Source organism: Erithacus rubecula (assembly GCF_903797595.1).
Source record: "Erithacus rubecula genome assembly, chromosome: 3".
Lineage (NCBI taxonomy): Eukaryota > Metazoa > Chordata > Aves > Passeriformes > Muscicapidae > Erithacus > Erithacus rubecula.
Window position 1 is genome coordinate 75,996,412 of NC_136689.1, and position 8,890 is coordinate 76,005,301.

General features: G+C 38.1%; 1 long non-coding RNA gene across 1 annotated transcript; it reads right to left on the reverse strand.

Moving 5' to 3' along the window:
• Nucleotides 1-1,398: 1,398 nt before the first annotated feature.
• Nucleotides 1,399-4,304, reverse strand: LOC306800313. Its single transcript, XR_013773807.1, has 3 exons — nucleotides 4,193-4,304; nucleotides 3,198-3,392; nucleotides 1,399-1,527 (listed from the first exon to the last, which is right to left on the reverse strand). It is a non-coding gene; the product is annotated as an uncharacterized lncRNA (long non-coding RNA).
• Between the last annotated feature and the right edge of the window lie 4,586 nt (nucleotides 4,305-8,890).

Here is an 8,890-nt window from a genome sequence, read left to right on the forward strand (position 1 = left end):
GCATAGCCCAGGTAAAGGTTACACAGATTTAACAGCTGCAATTACAAAGCAGCTATTCAAGCACTTAAGCACTCCTCACCCTCTGCTGAGACTGCAGAACACAGTTTCATGGTTCCTACACTTCTATTGAAATCAATTTATCAAAGGTGTGGTTTTCTTTCCAAAATGGCTGGGTCTGGTTTTCAGCCTAATGAGGAGTATCAGCCTGTGCGATTAAAGCAACCCTATAACTGAAGTTACCTTTTTTAATGTAAAGAGATTGATAAGAAAGCAAAATATACCATTTGTAATATCAAGCAGTACACAATAGCATTATTTTGATAATCCAGTTGATCATCATTTAAGAGATTAGCTGGATTCAAGTGCCAAGAGAAGAAAAAACTCTGGCTATCACACTTGAATATACAGTCCCATACATCATCATCTGTGAGTCAGATACCAAGAAATCCAAGTCTTTTTCAGTGTGATAAAGTTTGATACAGAAAAAACCTGTTTCTTTATGTCTAAAGATAAAAAATGGAATGTCAAAAATAAATCAGAGACAGTTTTATTCTCTCTCTGACAATATCTGCTATTTTAAGCCAGACTTTTGCAGTTTATCATTCTGAACTAGACATCTTTTGCAATTAAATTAGCATTCCTTTAGGCTATGCTGTTGACAAATATAATTTGTGAATATGCTAAGTACTGTTTCTGCAGATTCCAATTTCATCACAAACTGAAGCAACAGAAAGGAACATCACTTACTCACCTAGCATAACTGCCACACCAAGAAGTCATCCTTTAGATTTCAAGGAAATGAAATTATTTAAATAACCCACATGGTTTACAGGTAACCTCATAAGGCACAGAGACACCTACCTTCTTACAGACATTGTTATATGTATTTACACAGAAACCATACAACAGAAAACAGTGTTGTCTGTTCCAAATGTCAGCTAATCCCATAACAGCACAGTAAAAAAAGATCCAAACTGATACTTTTTTCTCCCTGAGGAGCACATGCATGGGGGTTATGTGCTGTCTAACTCTATTGTGTCCATCAACCACATGCACCAAGAGCAGGGTTTTCAGAGATTTCATTCTTGCCTGTAACAGTGTTAGTGCAATGCTTCAACACAAAGCAGCCAGCAATGTGTACATCTGGGATTTACTGTGTTTCATGACTCCCATCCAACTTCAGTGAATGACAGTTTAAAAGGTTGCAGTCACATAGAAAAACACTGCAATGAGAGAGCTAGAGACCTACAAAATGGATTGCTTCATATCATGGAAAGAGTTTTTACAAACAGAAAATCCCAAATTGAGTTAAATAACTCTGCAATAGTAAGAAACATTTGACCAATATTTCCAAACTACTGATATGGAGTCAAAAGGAAATTTTAACTAACACAATTGTAAGGTTCTAGGCCTTTATTCAGACACAAACATGCACTGAACCTGAGTAAAATAAAACATATTTGTGTATTCTGTGGCTTCTGGCTCAAATACTTCTGCATGTACCCACTTCACAGTCCAGGAGTGTGACTGGAAGAGAGACAGCTTATTTTAAATGAAACTGAAACCATAGTTAAGAGGAGAGGAGAAAGAATTTATTAAGCAGAAAACAGCATTTAGCTACAAATAACTTCTTAAACATGCAAATCTGTTCAAGAAGCTTAACAAAATAGCAGAGTCACTCAATTCTAAATGTTGAATAAGGAAGAAAAAACAAAGGCCATTTGAAGACAGATCCTCTGCCATTCCCTGCTACAATTATTCAATTTGCAATGAATTGGAATGTTCTGCAGTACATAATAAGATGGGAGACTTGGAAAATGGGACTATGCTTTCAGAATACCCATCAGAATTATTTTAGACTACATTTTAATGCAAGAAAAAGAGATTAGATGCAGGCCAGTAAAAAAGTTTCCAATTTTTCTGACAACTCATCCTTTATAAGTGTTTTTCAGAATGAAGCAATTGTTTTTAACGTCAAGAGTTTTATTATAACACTTCAAGCAAAAACTTTTACTCTCCAGGAGAACAAATGTAAGAGTATTAAGTATTTGACTTTTCTCTACAGAAACTATTCACCAAACTAAAACTTCACTCTTTGAAGCTGTTTGCTCTACAACACTCAGGTTACTTTAACTCTGCTGAGCCACCTGACATGCAGGGCCAGATGCCCAGAGCCATCAGGACAAAAGGATGCTGCACAGGTTAAAACACAAAATACAGAAAGAGGGTAGGATGAGAAACAGGACATCACTGGGAGCAGGGCTTGTTCCTGATGAAGAAGCAGCCAGTCAGATCACCTCAAGATAAAAGCCAGTGAAACAAAGACACAAGCAAGTATTAAACCATGCACTCTCAGTGCCACTGCACACGCCTCATGCCACACAGACCTCACAGAATCAGGGAGGTTGTTCTGCACTTGAAGTGTTTACAGCACAGGCTTTTCCCATTACTTTTCCTTTGAGAGGGGGCGGTCTGGAAACTACTGGAGTCAAATCAGGAGGAGTGAAATCACCATCATACAGTGTGGGTCTTTTGATGTCAGCAGAACAGTATTTTCCAGGAAAGCAGTTTCAGACAGTTAGTCATTGGTGATAGTGCAGGACAGCAGGCTAATTACAGCACTATTTCTGCACAGCAACTTTCTGTCTCATTGTCATAATGAGACAGCTGGCACCATTTTTAAGATGCCCAAGGTGAGAGAAATTAACTGTTTTGTCTGCCCCTACAAGCACAACAAATATCGCAGGGCCCTTGGAAACCAAGGTTAAGAAATGAACAGAGTAAATTTCTGTAAGATTTCCTGTTCAGAGGATAAATTACAATCTTACAATATATTAAAGAGAATTTCTTGATTGGCAATTCATGTTCTCAGCATAAATCCCTGCTTTTGACAACTGTGCATTGAGAATTTCACAATACGAGGAAGAAAAAAAATGGGAAGTTGGAAAATATGAACACAAGATGCTACATAACTTATTGCCAGTCAGGTACTGATCAAACTATAGAGTGAACCCACTTGAAGTCATAAACTAGCAAAACTTCACAGATGAAAAAAGAGGAATAGTTGTGTTTTAACATTTATCAGCATGGAAAAGAGACTATTCTAACTTTCAGTCAGGCGAAGAATCCAGACTTTTGTGTAGGTTCTCCATTAATTTCAGGGACATAAATTTCATACAAGATACACACTGAAATACCTCATTGAGTTGGAAACTTGACTCCTGACAAATTGGTAATTTTTTTCTCTTCCCCAAGAGCTGCTCAGTACTTCTTCCAGCCATCTTTTTCCAACTCCACAAGCTTTTTATATACTAGTTCCATTCTAAGTGCTTACTCACAGGTTTCTATCAGGCTCATGACTTTACAGCATCCTGAATGCAGGATGTAAATTCCTGCAAATCAGTTAAACACCAATGTAATTTTAACCTCGTTGTGCAGCTTTGACTACACAATGAAAAGTAAGTCAGACAACAAAAAGATGAGAACATATCACATAGAGTTTCTTACAAAGCTAAGATTTTAAGAACAAAAAAATAACCCATAAAACGGCTTAGCTCACATCTATAGAAATGTGAACCTATTTACAGAAGGTTTTGATCTGACTCATGGAGAGAACTTATCCATGAGTGAGCCCAGGTTTTTCCAATTCAGCTGCTCACAACTCAACTTCCAGCTTCTTACCAAGAGACACAGGAGTTTCTCTCATCCCCTCTCTGACACATTGCAGCAGCTCAGGACAACATTCAGTGTCTTAGCTTTATGGCATAGAACACTCTCCCCTGCACTCTTGCCAGGATACCTTCAGATATAGGAATCCAGGCTCTTCCTCTTTCCTTCTACCAGCACACTCTAAGACAACAGAAACTCTACCTTTTACTCTGCACACACACCTCCCTCGTGAATTTTAAGGGGTTCTTAAGAAACAATAAATATCCAAACTAAACAAGAAGTTTGGCCTTTGCTCAGCTGGTGCTCTGCATACTGTAGAAATTTGCTTTCATAAGCCATCTTCAACTCATAATGAAACACCTTATCTATATATCTGTTTTTCATACTTGTGATGTTCAAGGAGTATGCTAGCAGCATGCAGAAAGGAGATTTTAATGAAAATGCACTACAACGATCTCTGAAATGTAGCTCATGGGAAGAAGGGCCTTTGTTAAGAATTCAGTACATTAAAAGGATGTCTTACCTTTGCTATTTTTGTATACTGGTGTATCCACTATGGAGGATGAGGCATATGAGATAACAAAGAAAAAAATGTGAATCCATTTCATTTAAATATTTTGGGGTGCATCACAACATAGCCCTGATCTGCCAGACCCTGAGTGCATTAACTCACCATAAATAGCTGTAACCAGCTTCACCTGAGGCCACCCCACACCCCTGAACCCAGGAGGTCTATTCCAGCTCAGCCCTGGGCCCCCACTCCTTGCCTGGGCCATGACAGAGGAGTGCTGCTCTCCTAGCCATGGCTGGCCATTGAAGATCCTTAATTCAGGCTCTGACCCACAGACTGTGTTCCTGGCTCAGCCTAAGCCTAGCCTTACTGCTACATTCCTGCTGGGTGATCCCTGGACCTAGTCCTAACCTTGACCTATGGATTGGCTTGGCCTTCAGTCTGCCTATGGCCATGATATTGTATGATGGCCCCAAGTCTTGGTATTACTTGGTCACCACCTGCAGATTTGTCCTGCTTGGCTATTATGGGCTGGGACTAGAGGCCCTTGATCACCATTGACTTCCATCTCCCCATCCCTTAGGGATCAGCCCTTATCTCGACACAGTTTATGTACACAATACAGTACAATCAATAGGCATAAAACCTGCTTTTAGAAATACATTCAAAAGATTATTTGCTGCCAGAGTACTCTCTTTTGGGAGAGCAAAACACAGGGGCTGAGTCCTTTGCCTGCTTTGCTTCTTTAAGTTCATAATTTCCTTGGTTCATCACGTGTCTAATCTTTGTGTGTATTAGACATGCTTGGCTTAATTATTTGAAGACAACAACTATCAGAAATACTAAGTAAAATGTACTTCAGAAGCTCATGGCACCAAAAGTCACACTCATTCATGTGGAGTTCAATGCCCAAGCTCTGGTTTAGTCACAGACAGTATTACCTGTATTGCAATAAAGGCAACTTGTAGCTTACCTGGCATACTTTTGGCTGACCCATTCCTGGAATTAGACCTTTCTGTCCTGCACCATGATTAAAACAAATTCTTACTAACCACTCCACTGGGAAAGAAAGTCAGTGGATGAGAATTATCTAGAATTTAACTTAATGTGGAGGAGCTGAAGTAAAGTAATAGGTATGCAGTTAGTTTTAGATGAAGTTGTGGTATAGCTGCTCTTCACTCCTCTTGTTGCAAAGGTACATAATGAATTAGGGAAAGACATCTCCCCAAAAAGGGAAGAAGATAGCAGTACAAGAATGGAAATAAACAGAATTCATATGCAATTAATAGTTTTATCACTTTAAAGTAGATTCAATTAACAATTTATTCCAAAGCATCAAAAGGAGAGTTACTTTTACAGACTTCAGGGATCATTTGTTATAACCAGGAATAAGATTTTCATATGTCAGATCTTTAGTCACTGTCCTACTAGTAAAACCACCAGGAGACCTTGACTTGGACAAATGACCATATGAGAATTTTATACAGGGGACATATATCTGCCAACTATAATATTTTCCTAAATTAAGGAAAATTTATTTGTACATTTAGAGCTATAATGGATTCTTGAAAAAGAGAATAATTTTAATATTTTAGAAGTATGCTTCAGGCTGCATTTAAGAAGTAGACTGACTTGGGGTGCACTGACATAAAGGGAATTCTAAATAATTTTTAAATTGTCACCTTTTCCTAAGAGCAGGTTGTTTTACTTTATAGTGGGCCTTGTTAGACAGCTTAAGAAAGTGTTGGTCACTACTTGCATGAGAATTGGACAAATGCAATTTATTGTTCACTACAACACAAAAGCCTTCCTTCTATGGGAAACAAACAAACAAAAAAACCCCAACCAACTGAAACATAAACATCTACCCAGATGACATATGCAAACACAGATTTTTCACTACATACTTCGAACTATTCCACAAGAATACAAAAATCCATCCAAAAGAAAAATGCTATATGCAAAAAATCTACATACCAAACTATTAATTTTAGGGTAAAGATACTTAACTTTAAAATAAAAATTATGTAGATTCTTTTGGAAATTTTAAGATCAATAACTTCTATTTATTTTTATTCTCAGATTACGAAGCTTATTACAGAATTAAAAAAAAATATTATTTTGTACAATCTCTTCCTACACTAGTTTAAACTTCATTTCACAGTATGATGAAGTCACAGTCCTGTTTTCCAAAAGTAGGCAGGAAAGACCTGACCACAGCAGAAAGAATCTTGGGATGTAGGAGGCACAGGGGAAACAACATTATCAACCCTTGAAATACTGCAAGAAAAACAGGGGTAGTGAAGTACATGTTGAGTGAAAGAAATGAGGCTTCTATTTACCAGTGAAGGAGAAAGTCATCTTTTTCTTGTGTAATCTGTCAAGCAAGAAATGTTTGATTTGGGCAAAAGCCAGCAGTAGAAGAAAAAAAGTGTTACTGACCAGTATCAAATCACCTTACATGTAGACCTAGATTAAACTTAGAATGAGATTATTATTACTTCTTGTACAAAAATACCTGAAAAAAAGGGACTGTATGTCTCTAAACATCAAAACACTGATGTTTTGTTCATCACACTACCAAAAGAACTGAAAGTAATTAAACTGCAAGAAGCACATCTTCAGGACACACTTCTTAATGTACCTTATCTCTACAATAAACCTGGAGCTCTTGCTCAGACTCTGGATCCCTGTAAGTTTTCTGCCCCCTTCTGTTCTGCTATCACTTAATTCTATTTTTTCATACTTCAGTTGGTGAAGTATGAGAAATACCTTTTGATGTTCTTGACTACAGCATTTTCTAGATTCTAAACAGGGACAAGTTTTGTGTGATACTGTAAGGCAAATAGCCATGCTGCATAGCTAGTAATATAGCCAGCATCTCTCTATAACCAGCATCTTCCCTCAGTTTCCAAAAGACAAGTTACATCTTCATTATTGAGTTTTTCCTTGACCTGCATATTTTTGAAGTTCAGATTGACTCAAAATCAATTCTAAAATTCCTAACAAGTGGGAGGAGCCTTTCTTCCTGATTTAACAAGAAAAAGAAAACCACTCCTTTTTAAAAATCATACTCAGTGCTTTCCAGCAAGATTTGAGGTCTGCTGTGATGGGATTACAATCACAGGGGTAAAAGGAATGCACAATCACTGTGAAATCCAGGCAGAATACAAGTATTTGTACTAGTCATAATCTATGCAAGCAGACCACTTAACTGCAAAGCTGTATCTCCTGAAAGATTTTATCTGTACTATGTACAGTGGACCTTTCACAGACATACCTAGTGATACTACTTGTTCCTGACATAAGAATGATGGGGAGTCAGATGATGCAGCTGCAGGGAAAATCATGCTGAGGCTGAGTGATCTTCCTTTGAGAACTGAATACTCGTGCTGGAAAAGGAAAGGATGTGCCTATCTCTGACACAACCCCCTTGGGATGTGGGACATTCATGCAAGACAGAAATTTCAAAAGTACAAATTCCAGGCACTTACAGGACACCCATCAGTGCAGCTTAAAAATTCTCGAGACACTGAGCTGCAAATGAAGAGGGAGAGGAGAAGGATGCTTGTTTTCAACATGTCACCTAGCATATGTGGGCTTTTAACATCCAGATTTAAAGGCTTTTCAGACAGATATTTCAAGTTACCTGAGAGCTTTGAATTCAATTTCTCTGTATTTTGATTATCACCTTTAAAGTTAGGGTAACACCCTTTACACAACTAATGCAAGTATCTATGAGAGTAAATTTTCATGCAACACTATACAAAATACACAAAAGAAATGTTCGCAAAAATCCTGCCAGCAGATGTGGCACACTCTGCTGTAAATGGGGTCTAGTATTATGAAGGCAATGGGAATAAGAAAACCTCTGGCAGCTTTACAACAGCTTCCCGTGAGTCCTGAGTCACCCAGACACACCTCAGCATCTCAACCCTTCTATCTGCTCATGGCCACTGGGGGACACAGCTGTCTCCTTTTTCCCCACCGTGCCAGCTCCTCACTCAGGCCCCATCAGGAACAGGAGGAGAAGAGCTTGCAAAGTCTTTCAAGACACTCAGATACCTTACACGACTATTTCCTCTGTTAAAGGGTTATTTTAATTTGTCTGGCTATTGAAGGGCTTCTTGCCTCAATGAGGAAATTTACATTTTTGGGGGGTGGAATTTACTGGCATTCTTCTGTGTGAAAAGTGTTTTACTGTGGACATTATGTATCAATGTATATGAAAAAATATTTATTTGATTGATAATACAGGATAAATATATACAGTTTTCATTACTGCATCAGACACTGAAGTATTTAGCCACTCTGGGATCACAGCAGTCTTGGGAGGGCTGATTCTCAGTTTTGCCTCAGAATGAAAAATAGGATATGATAATCTAAATAAAGATTGCATCAATGCCCACAATCAAGGAACCAAACTAAAATTGTTGACAGGAATGGAAAAAGACTGTCTGAACAATCCCCACACCTCTATTCCTGCCCCAATGACCTCACTTACTGTAATGTTTCAAACAGTTTAACTGCCACAGACTTTCACACACACACACCCCAAAAAAATACTCACAGAGTCAGAGGAAGCAAAAGTTACAAATAATGGATTATACTGGATGTCTTCACTTAGTCATCCCAGGGGCTCAGGACTATGAAGCTTCTTTTACTGATAAATTCCTCCTTTAATATACATGGTGCTTAGTTTGTTTAAAC